This window comes from Nestor notabilis, unplaced genomic scaffold (assembly GCF_000696875.1).
Source record: "Nestor notabilis isolate BGI_N333 unplaced genomic scaffold, ASM69687v1 scaffold1364, whole genome shotgun sequence".
Taxonomy (NCBI): domain Eukaryota; kingdom Metazoa; phylum Chordata; class Aves; order Psittaciformes; family Psittacidae; genus Nestor; species Nestor notabilis.
Window position 1 is genome coordinate 274,257 of NW_009926120.1, and position 11,614 is coordinate 285,870.

General features: G+C 42.5%; 1 protein-coding gene across 1 annotated transcript in view; it reads right to left on the minus strand.

Annotated features, from left to right (window-relative positions):
• DNAH9 (dynein, axonemal, heavy chain 9) overlaps nucleotides 1-11,614 on the minus strand; it is a 172,874-nt gene that overhangs the window by 37,628 nt on the left and 123,632 nt on the right. The window lies entirely within an intron of this gene.

An 11,614-nucleotide genomic window follows, 5' to 3' on the forward strand; every position in this document is an offset into this window, starting at 1 on the left:
GTGAGCTGCAAGTCTGCAAACAGTCTCTGTACTGCTTCAACAGACACAAAGAGAACTGTGCAGCAGAAATCACAACAACTGGTGGAAAAACGTGCTTTTGTATCCAGGGTGCTCAGTCTCCAAAGCTAAACCACAACACATGCTCACCAAAAATGGTTTTTTAAGGGATATTTCATGGTTGGAATATTAATTATCTCCATCTTTAGGCACATGCAGTGATTTTTCTCTCCCTGTTCCCCTGTGTATATTCCTCTCTACCTGCGTAGCCTCGTGTACACGTTGTGAAACCACGGTGCTGAGCCTTCACCATGCAGTCGTGGTGACCATGGAGCCACAAATCTCCATAAACACAGTATAAACTGTAAATGGGTGGGATCTTTCTTTGTACAAGCATGAATACCACACTGTGCCACTGCCAAAATCAAATCAGATATATCCTTGCTAAGTGCACGTGAAGATCAATGTCTCAGTGCCCCAAGTCTGTGGCAGAAACAGGTATCTGAAGAATGCCCCAAATAACAGGTGAGCAAGGCAGTAAGTAAACTACAATGACAAAGAAAATGCAGCTACATTTGTAGCTAGAATGTGGCAACTATATAAACACTATGCAGAGAAGTAAAGAATCCAAATTATCTCTCTTAGAAGCAGTGCAAAGCGTATGGCACAGCTTGTAAGGTTCTTCTGGATGTCGAGCAAAATTCTCACTGAAACCAACATCTTCAGAGCGTTTTGCATAATCTGAAGCTGTCAGCAGTTGAACATGAAGTGGAAAAGACAAGTGAAGTATAAAAGAGAGGGAATGAGCTGTTTTCTATAGAAAGAGAAGGGCACACTCAGAGTGAAGCAGAAGCTTCTTGATTAGCAGAGGTGTTCTGCAGCATTGATGCTCCAGCTCACATCCCGTACAGCTTCACTGTGGAAAGCAACTAAGGAAGAACCTTGAAAAATGCTGGTGTGACATCTTGGTCAGATCAACTGGAAAATAGACACTTGCCATTGGGCTCTGAGAGTCATACAAGAGCCCTGACGGGAGTGCTGAGGGATTGCCTTGGATATGGTGTTGTTGTGGAAGACACTGAAGGCCACCCTGCTCTAAAAACTGCAGGAGGGCCATGCTTTTCCTCTGGAAAGTCTTCCCAGTGAGAACACGAGAGCAGTGTAAAACTTTGCTCTTTCTGATGGACTAAGCTTAGAAGCTGTACTTCAACACAGAGAATGAACAAAGGGAAAGAAGGTGTTAGAAAAAGGGGCTTCTTAGAACAAATGAGTTCATGCTTTTAGCAGTGGGAATGCCTGTAGATTGTCAGAGAGAAAGAGTTTGTCAAGCTGTTCCTAACGAGTGCCATTGACCCAGGACATTTGTTAAATATACACTCACAGCATCACAGAAGCAATGCTTGGAAGAAACCTCTGGAGGTGTCCAGTCCAACCTCTTGCTCAGGCTAGGACTACAGCCAGCACTGAAGCAGGTTGGCCATGGCTTTGCCTACTGAAATGCTGAAATGAACTTCATTCTAAGCCTCTCTGGGTGCCCTGTTGTAGAGCTGCACTATCCCTCTGGTAAAGAAGATTTTAGGGTTTTGTATATATTTGTACATGCTGAACCTCCCTACCTTCAATTTGTCACAGTTGATCCTTATAACATTCACTGCCAGTAATATGGAGAGTTTAGCTCTGGCACCTCATAGCTGGAGAAATCCCTTCACCTTTCCACAGGTCATGTGCTCTAGGACCAGAAATAGAGCTATTGGGAGAAAAGTACTTGAAGATACTACTATAAAGCTTGTGTGCCAAATCAAGCCTTACCCAAAGTCGTAATTCCATCGACAGCTCCACAGAAGGCAGAGATAAGAGCAGAGTGCTTGCAATGCCCCTTGAGAGCTATAGCATGGACTAACTCAATGTGGTGCTGACCATCTCCATGCCAAACTCTCAGGGGTCCTGAGAATTCCATGAAGGAGAGTGTGAGCAAAGCAGGAATTCAACAGATGCTGTTTCTATGTATGGATTAGCACTAACATGCAGAAATGTCAGTGACAGAAGAACCTGCTCCAAATTCAGTGCCATAACCTGCTTTCTGTGGGAAACCAGAAACCAGAGCACGGAACTTGAGGAACTGAAATTCACAGGAACAAAGCCATGGATCCTGATCTGCCAAAACCTTGTCCTTGCAGCAGCAAATATATTTGACGCATCCCTCATTGCTGAACACAATACACTGGCAAATGTTGAATTCAGTGGATTTGTCAGTGCAAGTGCTTATATAGAACATCTTAAACACTGTCAGCTTTGGAAGTGACTTCCTTAAAATACCACTTCAGAACTTTGGCTGCTGTTGCTTCGAGAATTCTCTTGGTTGATGTTAACAAGAGAGACTGTGAATAATTGCTTTCTTCTTCCTAAATGATAGACGTAATCAGAGATGATAGGCTCCCTCCCCCTGAACAACATGTTGCAGCATCAAGCAAGCTCTAATTGCAAGGATAAAGTCTGTATTATATAAATTAACATGAAAATTTTCATTAGTCAACAATTTTAATTGCATGTATTAGGAGTGATGGTATTAATAAGAGATGCTGCTATTTAAAAGCCAGTGCAGTGAAAGCTATCTCAATCAGTAATCTTCCTGTGAATATTAATTGCTTTTCAATACCTCTGCTGTGAATTCTTCCAAGAAACTTAGACCAACAATATGTGTCACCGTTTCCAAGCAGCAGGAGGAAAAGCAGGTATGGTACATTGCCTCAGCAGATGGGTACAACACATCAACCTGTGCTGTGTGGCTATTTTTGCCACCACAGTGAAGAATGCAACAATTAGAGTTGTCATGGGAATTGAGAAAGACAAAAAACATTGATCAAAATAAAACATGATCAAAAGGGCTGGAGGACTCCAGTTCCTGTCTTTGCAACCCACGTTCTAATCAGCTCTGATTGTTGGAAACATTGGAGTCTTGAGTTTCTATGTCAGAATGAGACTTCGCCAGCAAAACAGGTCTCTTCAAACCATGTCTCTTCAAACCATGTCAAGGCAAGGATCATTGTTTTCTCAAATAAAATGGTTTTTCATTCACTGAATCACAGACAAATTGCTTTAGCACTTTGGTTTTCTTTGGCAGTTTCTCATCTATGTCAGAACCAGCTTTAAACTGTAGCTGGTATGTCAGCAGATCTGTGAATTTCACACATTCAAATGCGTTCTCTTTTTCCCCCACAGCTGTAGGAAACACAACATGCATCAGCCATTGGCTTTGAGAAAGAATCTGCTGGTGTGCTCACAGGGAGTCCTTGACACACGGCCCTTCAGAGCCAATGAAGGGAGAGGGGATCTTTGCAGTGTCCTGGGAGAGCTCCCAGGCAGATGGACACCATGAGGAGGTGCCACACTCCATTCCCCTCACTGATTGCTGCCTCCAGAGGATGGGCTGAGACTTTAGTGAAAAGAACAACTTTGGTCTGGTATCATTGCTGCTTCATGCAGTTTATCTCCTAGGGCCAGATACACTACAACAAGCTTTTGTGAATATATTAGAGAAAACACTTGCTCTTATCACTAAAGGCAGTTATTCTAAGGACACCATCCGGTCAAAACTGGCCTGAAGTTTAGGCATTGCTTCATAAAATCTGAAGAAAAATACAATATATTCTCTCTATGTTTTCTTGCCCTTGGCTCTAAAGGAAAATATTCTTTGAAGTAAAGTATTATTTTGTATTTTCAGCTATTTCCATAATTTAAAATACCCTCCCCCAGAGCCTTCTGACTCAAAAATAGCTCTGGGGCAAGGGAAGTCAAACCAGCACCTCATTACCATGCTCTGCACTGACATACCTAGTGTTGAAAATAATACAGGGCAAGTCAAACCAGTGCTGCCAGAGTGAGCTTCTAACACCCAGTTCCCCAGCAGCCAAGAGACTGGTTCTTAAACAGACACCATGAACTCAGGATAAAAGAAACGCGATATTTTCTTTTCAAGCTGTCGTTGCTCTCTGACTCCTCAGGCTATTCCCAGTTCCTGCTTTCAGGTTTAGTTCCTTATGTATCTGTCTTTTTGCTAAAAAAACCCAAATGCTCTGCTTATAAAAATGAGGTCTATAAAGAACACCCTGAACATCAAATGTCTCTCTATAAAAACCACAACTCGACAACACTGGAAAGAAATTATAGTTCATATTCTCACAGTTGTAATCATCTGAAAGATTATTAAATCCTAATGATTAGTAACAATTCCATTTGCAAAATTAGGGAGATGGGGTTTTCTGAATGATGTTACATGCTTTCTAAGCAGAGCAGGCTCCACAAAGAAGCAGCTCACAGTGCTCAGCAGTTCTGCAAGTGACCCCGAGGCTGTCTTCTCCCGTCAAGGTGATGCACACCTGAGGGACACAGGTTCTCAGGGAGGTTTGGGAAAGTCCCACCACAATTTGGTTTCCCAGCTGTCTGTACATGGGCTTGTAGAGTTTGAAGCAGTTCCTATGGGAACTTTTGCAACTGGGTTGGAGCAGAGCAGCTGGATGAATGCCTGATGCTTGGGAACAACCTCATTTGTTCTCAAAGCACCTTCTGAAGGTCTTATATTGGTCCATGTGCACTGTGAGTTCTGCTCAGATAGGCTTCTGCAAATATTCATTATTTCTTTCCTTCATTTTCTGCAGGTGGCCCAAATATTGTTAGGAAAACCAGCACCCCCACAGTAAGAGGAAAACAGCTCCTGGAAGAATGGTAAAGTCAGACTTGCATCTGCCTTGAATTAATAGATTGGATCATTCAGGAAGGAGATGTATAGGCAGATGAATTACTCCATTTGAATACTGCTGTTAATTAGAAGGATTAATGTAGAAAATGATGGATTATTTGCCATTTTTCCTATACTAGGTTTTGGGTTGCATTATTCATTCACTGAAGGTGGTGTTTTCTGTTTAGCTGCACTACCTGAATTATCCAACTCATATGAAAAATCTCCACTGAAGGTAGAAATAAAGATATGATGGTTTTGCCAAATTTCAATCACCCCTCAACACAAAAAAGGTTATTTTAATCCTCCTTATTTCTTTCATAGAAGCTGACTGACAAGCTCACTGCACTGTGTGCCCCTGTCTTCTTTCAAACTCATCCTTGCTTTTTCCTCCATGTCTAAATTATACTGGGGTTAAAAAGTATGTAGTGCCATGACATGTCACTATACAAAAACATCCTTCTGTTTATCTGTAGCATCCTTCCTACAGCATCAGAAAATGCAGACACCTTGTGCTTGGATGGCAGAAGTGGTCTGAGGAGTGATGGATTGGATCTTGCTACCTCTCTTTGGAAAATTCCTAGTGAAACCTGTATCATAAATCAGAAAGCAATGGCCTCAGCACTCAACTCCTTCCTACTAGTACGTTCTTACATACAGGACCCCTAGATAGGAAATGAGATTTAGCCATGCTCATTGTATTGTAGTTGTTTATAACCACCCATCAAATTCTGCTTGAGCAGTTTCACAGCTGGGGTCATATTGACATTTTTTCTGCATTTTCTGCAAAGGTTGTTAGAAGGGTTTTGAGAATGGGCCTTGGGAAGTCAGGCTGTTCTGCCAAGCCTCACTCTCTTTCCTTTTCACTCTTTGATGCTTTCCACCAAATCAGGGATGCAGAGAGGACCAGCAGCTGGCCGTGGGTCCCTGATGGCAGCTGAAGGGTGGTACTTGTGTGTTTCCAAGAAGTCCCCTGGATTTGGCTGTTATAAATCATAGATGGGCCATTACCATGGGCCAACGCACAGCAAAACTTAGAGAGAAAATATGTCTCATGGAGAGGAAGAGCTCAGCTTCACTTCTTGCTGCTCTCCTCTATCCTGTCTTCAGAAGGTCTGGACCTTCTTTAAAATGCAATACTCAAAGATCAAATCAGACTCCAGCAGAGCTGTGGCCAACTCCGAGTGAAGTGAAAAGCACATCCCCATGCTCTGTCAGACTATATTCACTGCACACGGATGCTCCTATTCAGATACTGGTGATACTGTGGTCCACTGATGCACTGTGATGTGGGAATGATACAGAGACTAGGAACCCCTCCACAAAAAGGCCATCTCATGTGCTTCAACACAGGTAAAGCCTTGGTGTCACCATCAGGGTTCCAGAGACTGGTCCCAGTCAAAATATAGCTGAGCACTTAATCTGCAGTCTTCAGAGCTGTTCATGTGAACCAGCACTATCACGCAAAGGAAACATTCATGAGCTCTGCCACATTACAGAAATAAGGAGCTCCAACAGATCCCTTATGGCAGATCTTGGCTCAAAAGGAAGAACTAATAAAGAGGAGCCATTTCCATTCATTGCCTTCCCAAAAGCATCTTATACATCTAGGCACGGTATACCATGTCCAAACCAGGATGACTGCTTGCATGCCCTTAGTTGTTAGCAGAGCTTGGCCATCAGAACTCTGTGTTGTCCCTCCTGGCTCCACAGTCCACTGGCATCTTTTCAGGAGTGCACTGCAATTGGTATTCTTTCTACTTTTTAAGCAAAGCAATAGGACTTCAAAAGCTATACAATGTCCAAAAAAGAAACGTTTGATGTCTAAAAAATATCTCTGATGAAGCAGTTACTTCCCTTTCCTTCCATTTAGAGGGTGAAAGAACTTTAACATTCAAAACAACCAGCTGACAGCAGGCTTTGTGTCATGGGTGGATTTAAGAGCGAAGGACAACACTCCTGTAGAGGCATCTAGAAAAACTCAGTTTCCACTCTGTAATCAAACCAACAAAATATGCCTTTCAATCTTTTATGTGATCAAAATCTCTGCTGTATTTCAGATAAGCATCAGACAGGTGGCCAGCAGGCTATAAAGGGAAAGGAAACAAAAAATGTAAAACATTCTCAAGTAGCAATTCTGTAAGACATTGGGAATATTTCTCCAAGATTTGAGTGCTAGTGAAGGCAGATAAATGACCTTAGGAAACTTCTAGATGAAAGCAGATAAATGCACATCGAAGGGTCATTATCAATGTTTTCTACCAAAGATGCACTGAATGGCTGAACATCTGAAGAACTGAGTGAGTGGAAAAGAGACTAATAGAAATTAAGACTATGACTTTGTGGCATAATAATAATTCTGAATGTGCAGAGGAAGCTGTGCAAGGCCTTCCTATCTGACTGCCCGATCAAAGCACTTTGCTTAGGCACAAAGAGTGCAGCAGATTGTGTCACAATGAATCTTTGACAAGAATGAAAAAACTCAGTGTCTAGGAAGTACAAAAAGTGAAAGTTGGGGGAGCGATTACTGCTCTTTTGTCACAAAAAGCCCCAGTTCTCTGAAATGCAAACTGTGATTCGGTATTTTGTCTCCTGAGCCACACACGCAATCTGATCATCTGCATTCTGCAGAATTATAAATATGGAGTTAATATACTACTTTGTCTAGTGCTGTTCTCCTCCTCGAAAGCTGAATTCAGTATTTAGAGCTCATTATTCAACATCACATTTATTAAACAATGCCTTTTCAGCAGCGTTTTCATATCTACATAATGAAAATCCTTCCTCTTCAGAAAAAGCTGAGGGAAATGATTGGGATGAAGAAGTAATCCAAGTTGGCCAGGTGTATTCTGGCTGTATATTAACTAGCTTCACTTATCCTACGGGACACATCTGCATTCAGCAAAGAAGAGGCACTGCAGAAAATATCACAAAGAAAATCAGACTTCGGAAATGAGTATCTGTGCAAAGGAGATCCAGAGCTGCCTGCATCCAGCCCACAGGAACACACTGCTGCGGAGAGCCAGATGCACACAGAGTTAACCAGGGACCCCAGTTCTGCAGGAGGCACAAGGCCAGAAGGCAACTTGGGCACAGATCCCCAGGAAGGGCATGGAAGAAGCTGGAACATGGGAGAATTTTACAGCACAGACCACTGGGGTCACAGGGAAATTCATTCACCCAGCCTCTCAGTGGCCTGAGAATGAGCCTCATCTTCTAAAAAGGGATGGTTTTAGTCAAGTCAACCTTGAAAATGAAGGCGAGAAGGACATGACCACCCGCTTTATCAGCAGTGGTGAAGTTCAAGAAAAGCCCAGCTTCACTCTGGATACGTCCATATGAACTTTCCTAGGCAAATACAAACAAAAAAACTTAAGGAGCACTGGCACTGAACAGAAGATGTGTAACTACGCCTTGTGTGAGGCTTGTTAGTCTAAACACAGTCTGCAAGACCCAACAACCACAGAAAACCCAGTGATGTCATTTCTATATCCACGATCAGAGCAGAACCATGATGTGAGCTGTCTATCCTAGCCCTGTGGATAACTGAAGACGAGCTCAACAAGCAGAATGGGTTTCACACATGGTTGAAGGGACCACAGTGCATCAATTCAGAGAATACTGAATACAGGTATCAACACCCTCATCTCATGACACTGGAGACCTAGTGAAGGAAAGAAGCAGAAAGTGTGTGTGTGGGGGGGAACCCTACAGAGGACAATCTCCACACTGATTCTATGTTAAGTTCTATCATGTAACAAGAATATCAAATGGTCATTGTCCTGATGTCCTGTGCAGTTTAAGCAGTAGCATCATTGTACATTTGGGATCTAAGGTGTGTGCACACATTTATTGGTAAGGTAACCAGTAGTCAAGCCAGGACAAATGGACAACCTTGCATGTACACAAGAACCTTTTTCAGAAGTACCAAGAGAAAAGAAATCTTTCAAGCTAAGTACAGGGAACACAGAGGGTAAGGAAAGTACAACAGACTGTACTAAAGGAAATAGAAAAAAGACAGAAAACCTCATTAAGGGGTCTGACTTCTCAAAAGGTCACTATTAAGTACCTGCAAAAGACAGGCCTTAGAACTGAAATGACCAACTCTATTGAACACCAAAGGCAGGGACTCAGCAAAGGCACAGATTTCATTAAATGAAACTATTTTCTTCCCTTCCTGCTCATAACTAACCCTTCAATGACCCAGAGGCTGTATTTGCACTGAGGCAAACGTCTGTGATCTTTGCTCACATCTCCCCTTGCTCCAGAGCCTCTGCAGGTACTACTATTTTCCCCCATATATGCTGTCTGCTGAACAGAATCAAGTTAAGCTCAGAGCAGTTTTCCTTGACCTGTACTTAGATTGAATTCAATTCCTATTTCAGCCTTAGAGAAGCACTAATAAGCCCGAAACTTTACCTATTTTTCCCAAGTCTATCAGCAGATCCCTACAAACTGTGCCCTTCTGGGCAGGTACATGGGTTTCTTCATTCAGTGGTAAATAATGAGCCTCCTTGGCACACACGTTACAGTGAAAAGCTCTGTAAAACTTCTGACTGAACTTAAAAGAAACTGGAAGCCTAAATCATACACGTGTGTCCCACAGACAGATCCCACATCATGAGCTGAACAACCGCAGAGGACTATTAGCCTTTATGTATTATTAATCAAACAACAGTAAATAATAAGCCAAGTCACACAAGGCTCTTTGCATGCCCAGAGACCTCAACATTTAATGAGTTTTCCTTTGAAGTTAATGTGCCCAAAATGGGAGGCACAGAATGGGCCACAAATATCAATATTGATTTCTTTTGGCACCACTATCTTGGCCTGAAAGCCCTGGCAAGGGGAGCACTTTATGGAGAAGCATTTTCCATGTTTCTTTGAAAAATTAAGGAGAATGCTAAATTCCACTTCGAATTTGAACTATGAATCTGAAATGTATTTTGCTCAAGCTTTATTGAAGAAACAATTTGTTATAGGACTTAGTCTTCCCGATGAAAGAAAAGGGGATTTTAGCCTGCTAATAAGCTGTGTAGAAGCCATGACTAATTAACCTAATTATAGCAGTCTGTGACAAAATGTGATTATACTAAAACCATGCCTCAAGTAACTGGAGTTGCCAAAAACTCAAAGGCTAATAAACAAACACACATTAATAGAACATAAACACTAATAAAGTTGACACCAGCCATATTATTTATAGCCAAATCAATGCTACAATCATCACAGAAGACAATCTGAAGTGTTCAGTAGCTGATAATATAGAATTCACATCCTAAAATCCTTTATGTTTTTGCCTGTTCTCCTGGATATGTCAAATAGACGTAAGAACAAAGTCTGAAGAACGGATGACTGGTAGTTGATGTTCCTTCTGGTGTTTATGACCCTAAGCTGGCAACTGGACCAACTTCATCACAGTAGTGAGGCTGTTGCAACACTCATGATGAAGCACACAAAGAACATGGAAGGTCATTTCACTCATGTTGAATGGAACTGGCCAGCACAGAAGAAACAAAACTCACTGCAAACTTGGGTGTCTGCTTGGAGAACACACCACTTGTAAGTCTGGACTAGCAAAGACATCCTTGGGCACTACAAGAGCAGTGTGTTTCCTAAGATGCATAAAAGGATCTCTAAAATGAGAAAGAGAGCCCCAGAGCTCTGAAACCTGTGGTGGAAGGAAGTTCACTTTCCAGATGAAATTTAGAGGACTGAAGTAGAAAGCAGCTTCATGGTGCAGAACACCCCCAAGCAGTGAAGAATGCCAACCCAGAAGGACTCCAGAGGAACTGAAATGCACCATTCACCCTCTATATCCCCTCGCTGAGCACGCACAGGGGCAGAGCAGAGTTGAGGAGGTGTGAGATTTCAGGCAATAATCTATACGTACGTCTATAATCTCTACAGACTGCACAGCCCAAAGACAAGATATGCTGTTGCAAAGCATGTATTTCATGGGCTTGATGGCTGAGCTCCCTGATTGTGTATGTTGACCCTAAGTGTCCCTTTAATTTGTCTTCAAAAGAAAGGCAAAAATAAAACTGCTGCTGTCTGAAGAGCAAAATGCCACTGCTGAACAGAAGATGATAAAAGAAGGGGTGTAGAATTCTTTTCATTCCTCCATTATTATGGAAATATGCCATTTAGAACACAAACAGGGATGTTTGAAGAGAAGTTTCAAGCTTATTTTATGGTTGAAAATGTGACTGTGGCATCTGTGAGGCAAGTTAAGCCACGTGCATGCACGGAATGGGCAGAGGCCCCATCCTCACCGCCAGTGAAGAGCCAAAGATGACAATTCCTGGTCAGGACAGACATACCTGGCAGGAACCGTTCCATGCTGCAATTTGAAATCACTATGGGTGACCTGGGTTAGAAACATCAGCTTCATTTGACTTCTGAACTGCAGTCTGAAACTCAGTGCTTTAACTCCACACTACCTTACAGGACAGTTTGCCATGTGAGGCACAGCCAAGCACGTGGCACCATAAACCAGAGCTCCTGGCTTACACAAGTCGAACAGTAAAAGAATATCAGAGATGTCTTGAGTGCAGATGAAGATATCTTGCCTGGCCACCCTCCAGGAACCAGATACATTCTCTGTGCAGCATGGTGGAAGGGAGAGAAAGGGAAGAACACAATGCCCCAGATGAAAGCAGGATGTCTTCACTCCCTACTTTACAGCACTGGAGAAATGTCACACGAAGGCAGCATGCTACTCATATCACTACAAATAGTGCCAGAGGCTGCCCAGAAACCACATTAAACCAAAAGCTACAATCTCGGATCCACCCAAGTGTGAAGGAACATGCCTGACTTGAAGAACGTTTTGACCCCTTCCAGACAACCAATCATACGCTGCTGAACAAGGTCCAAATA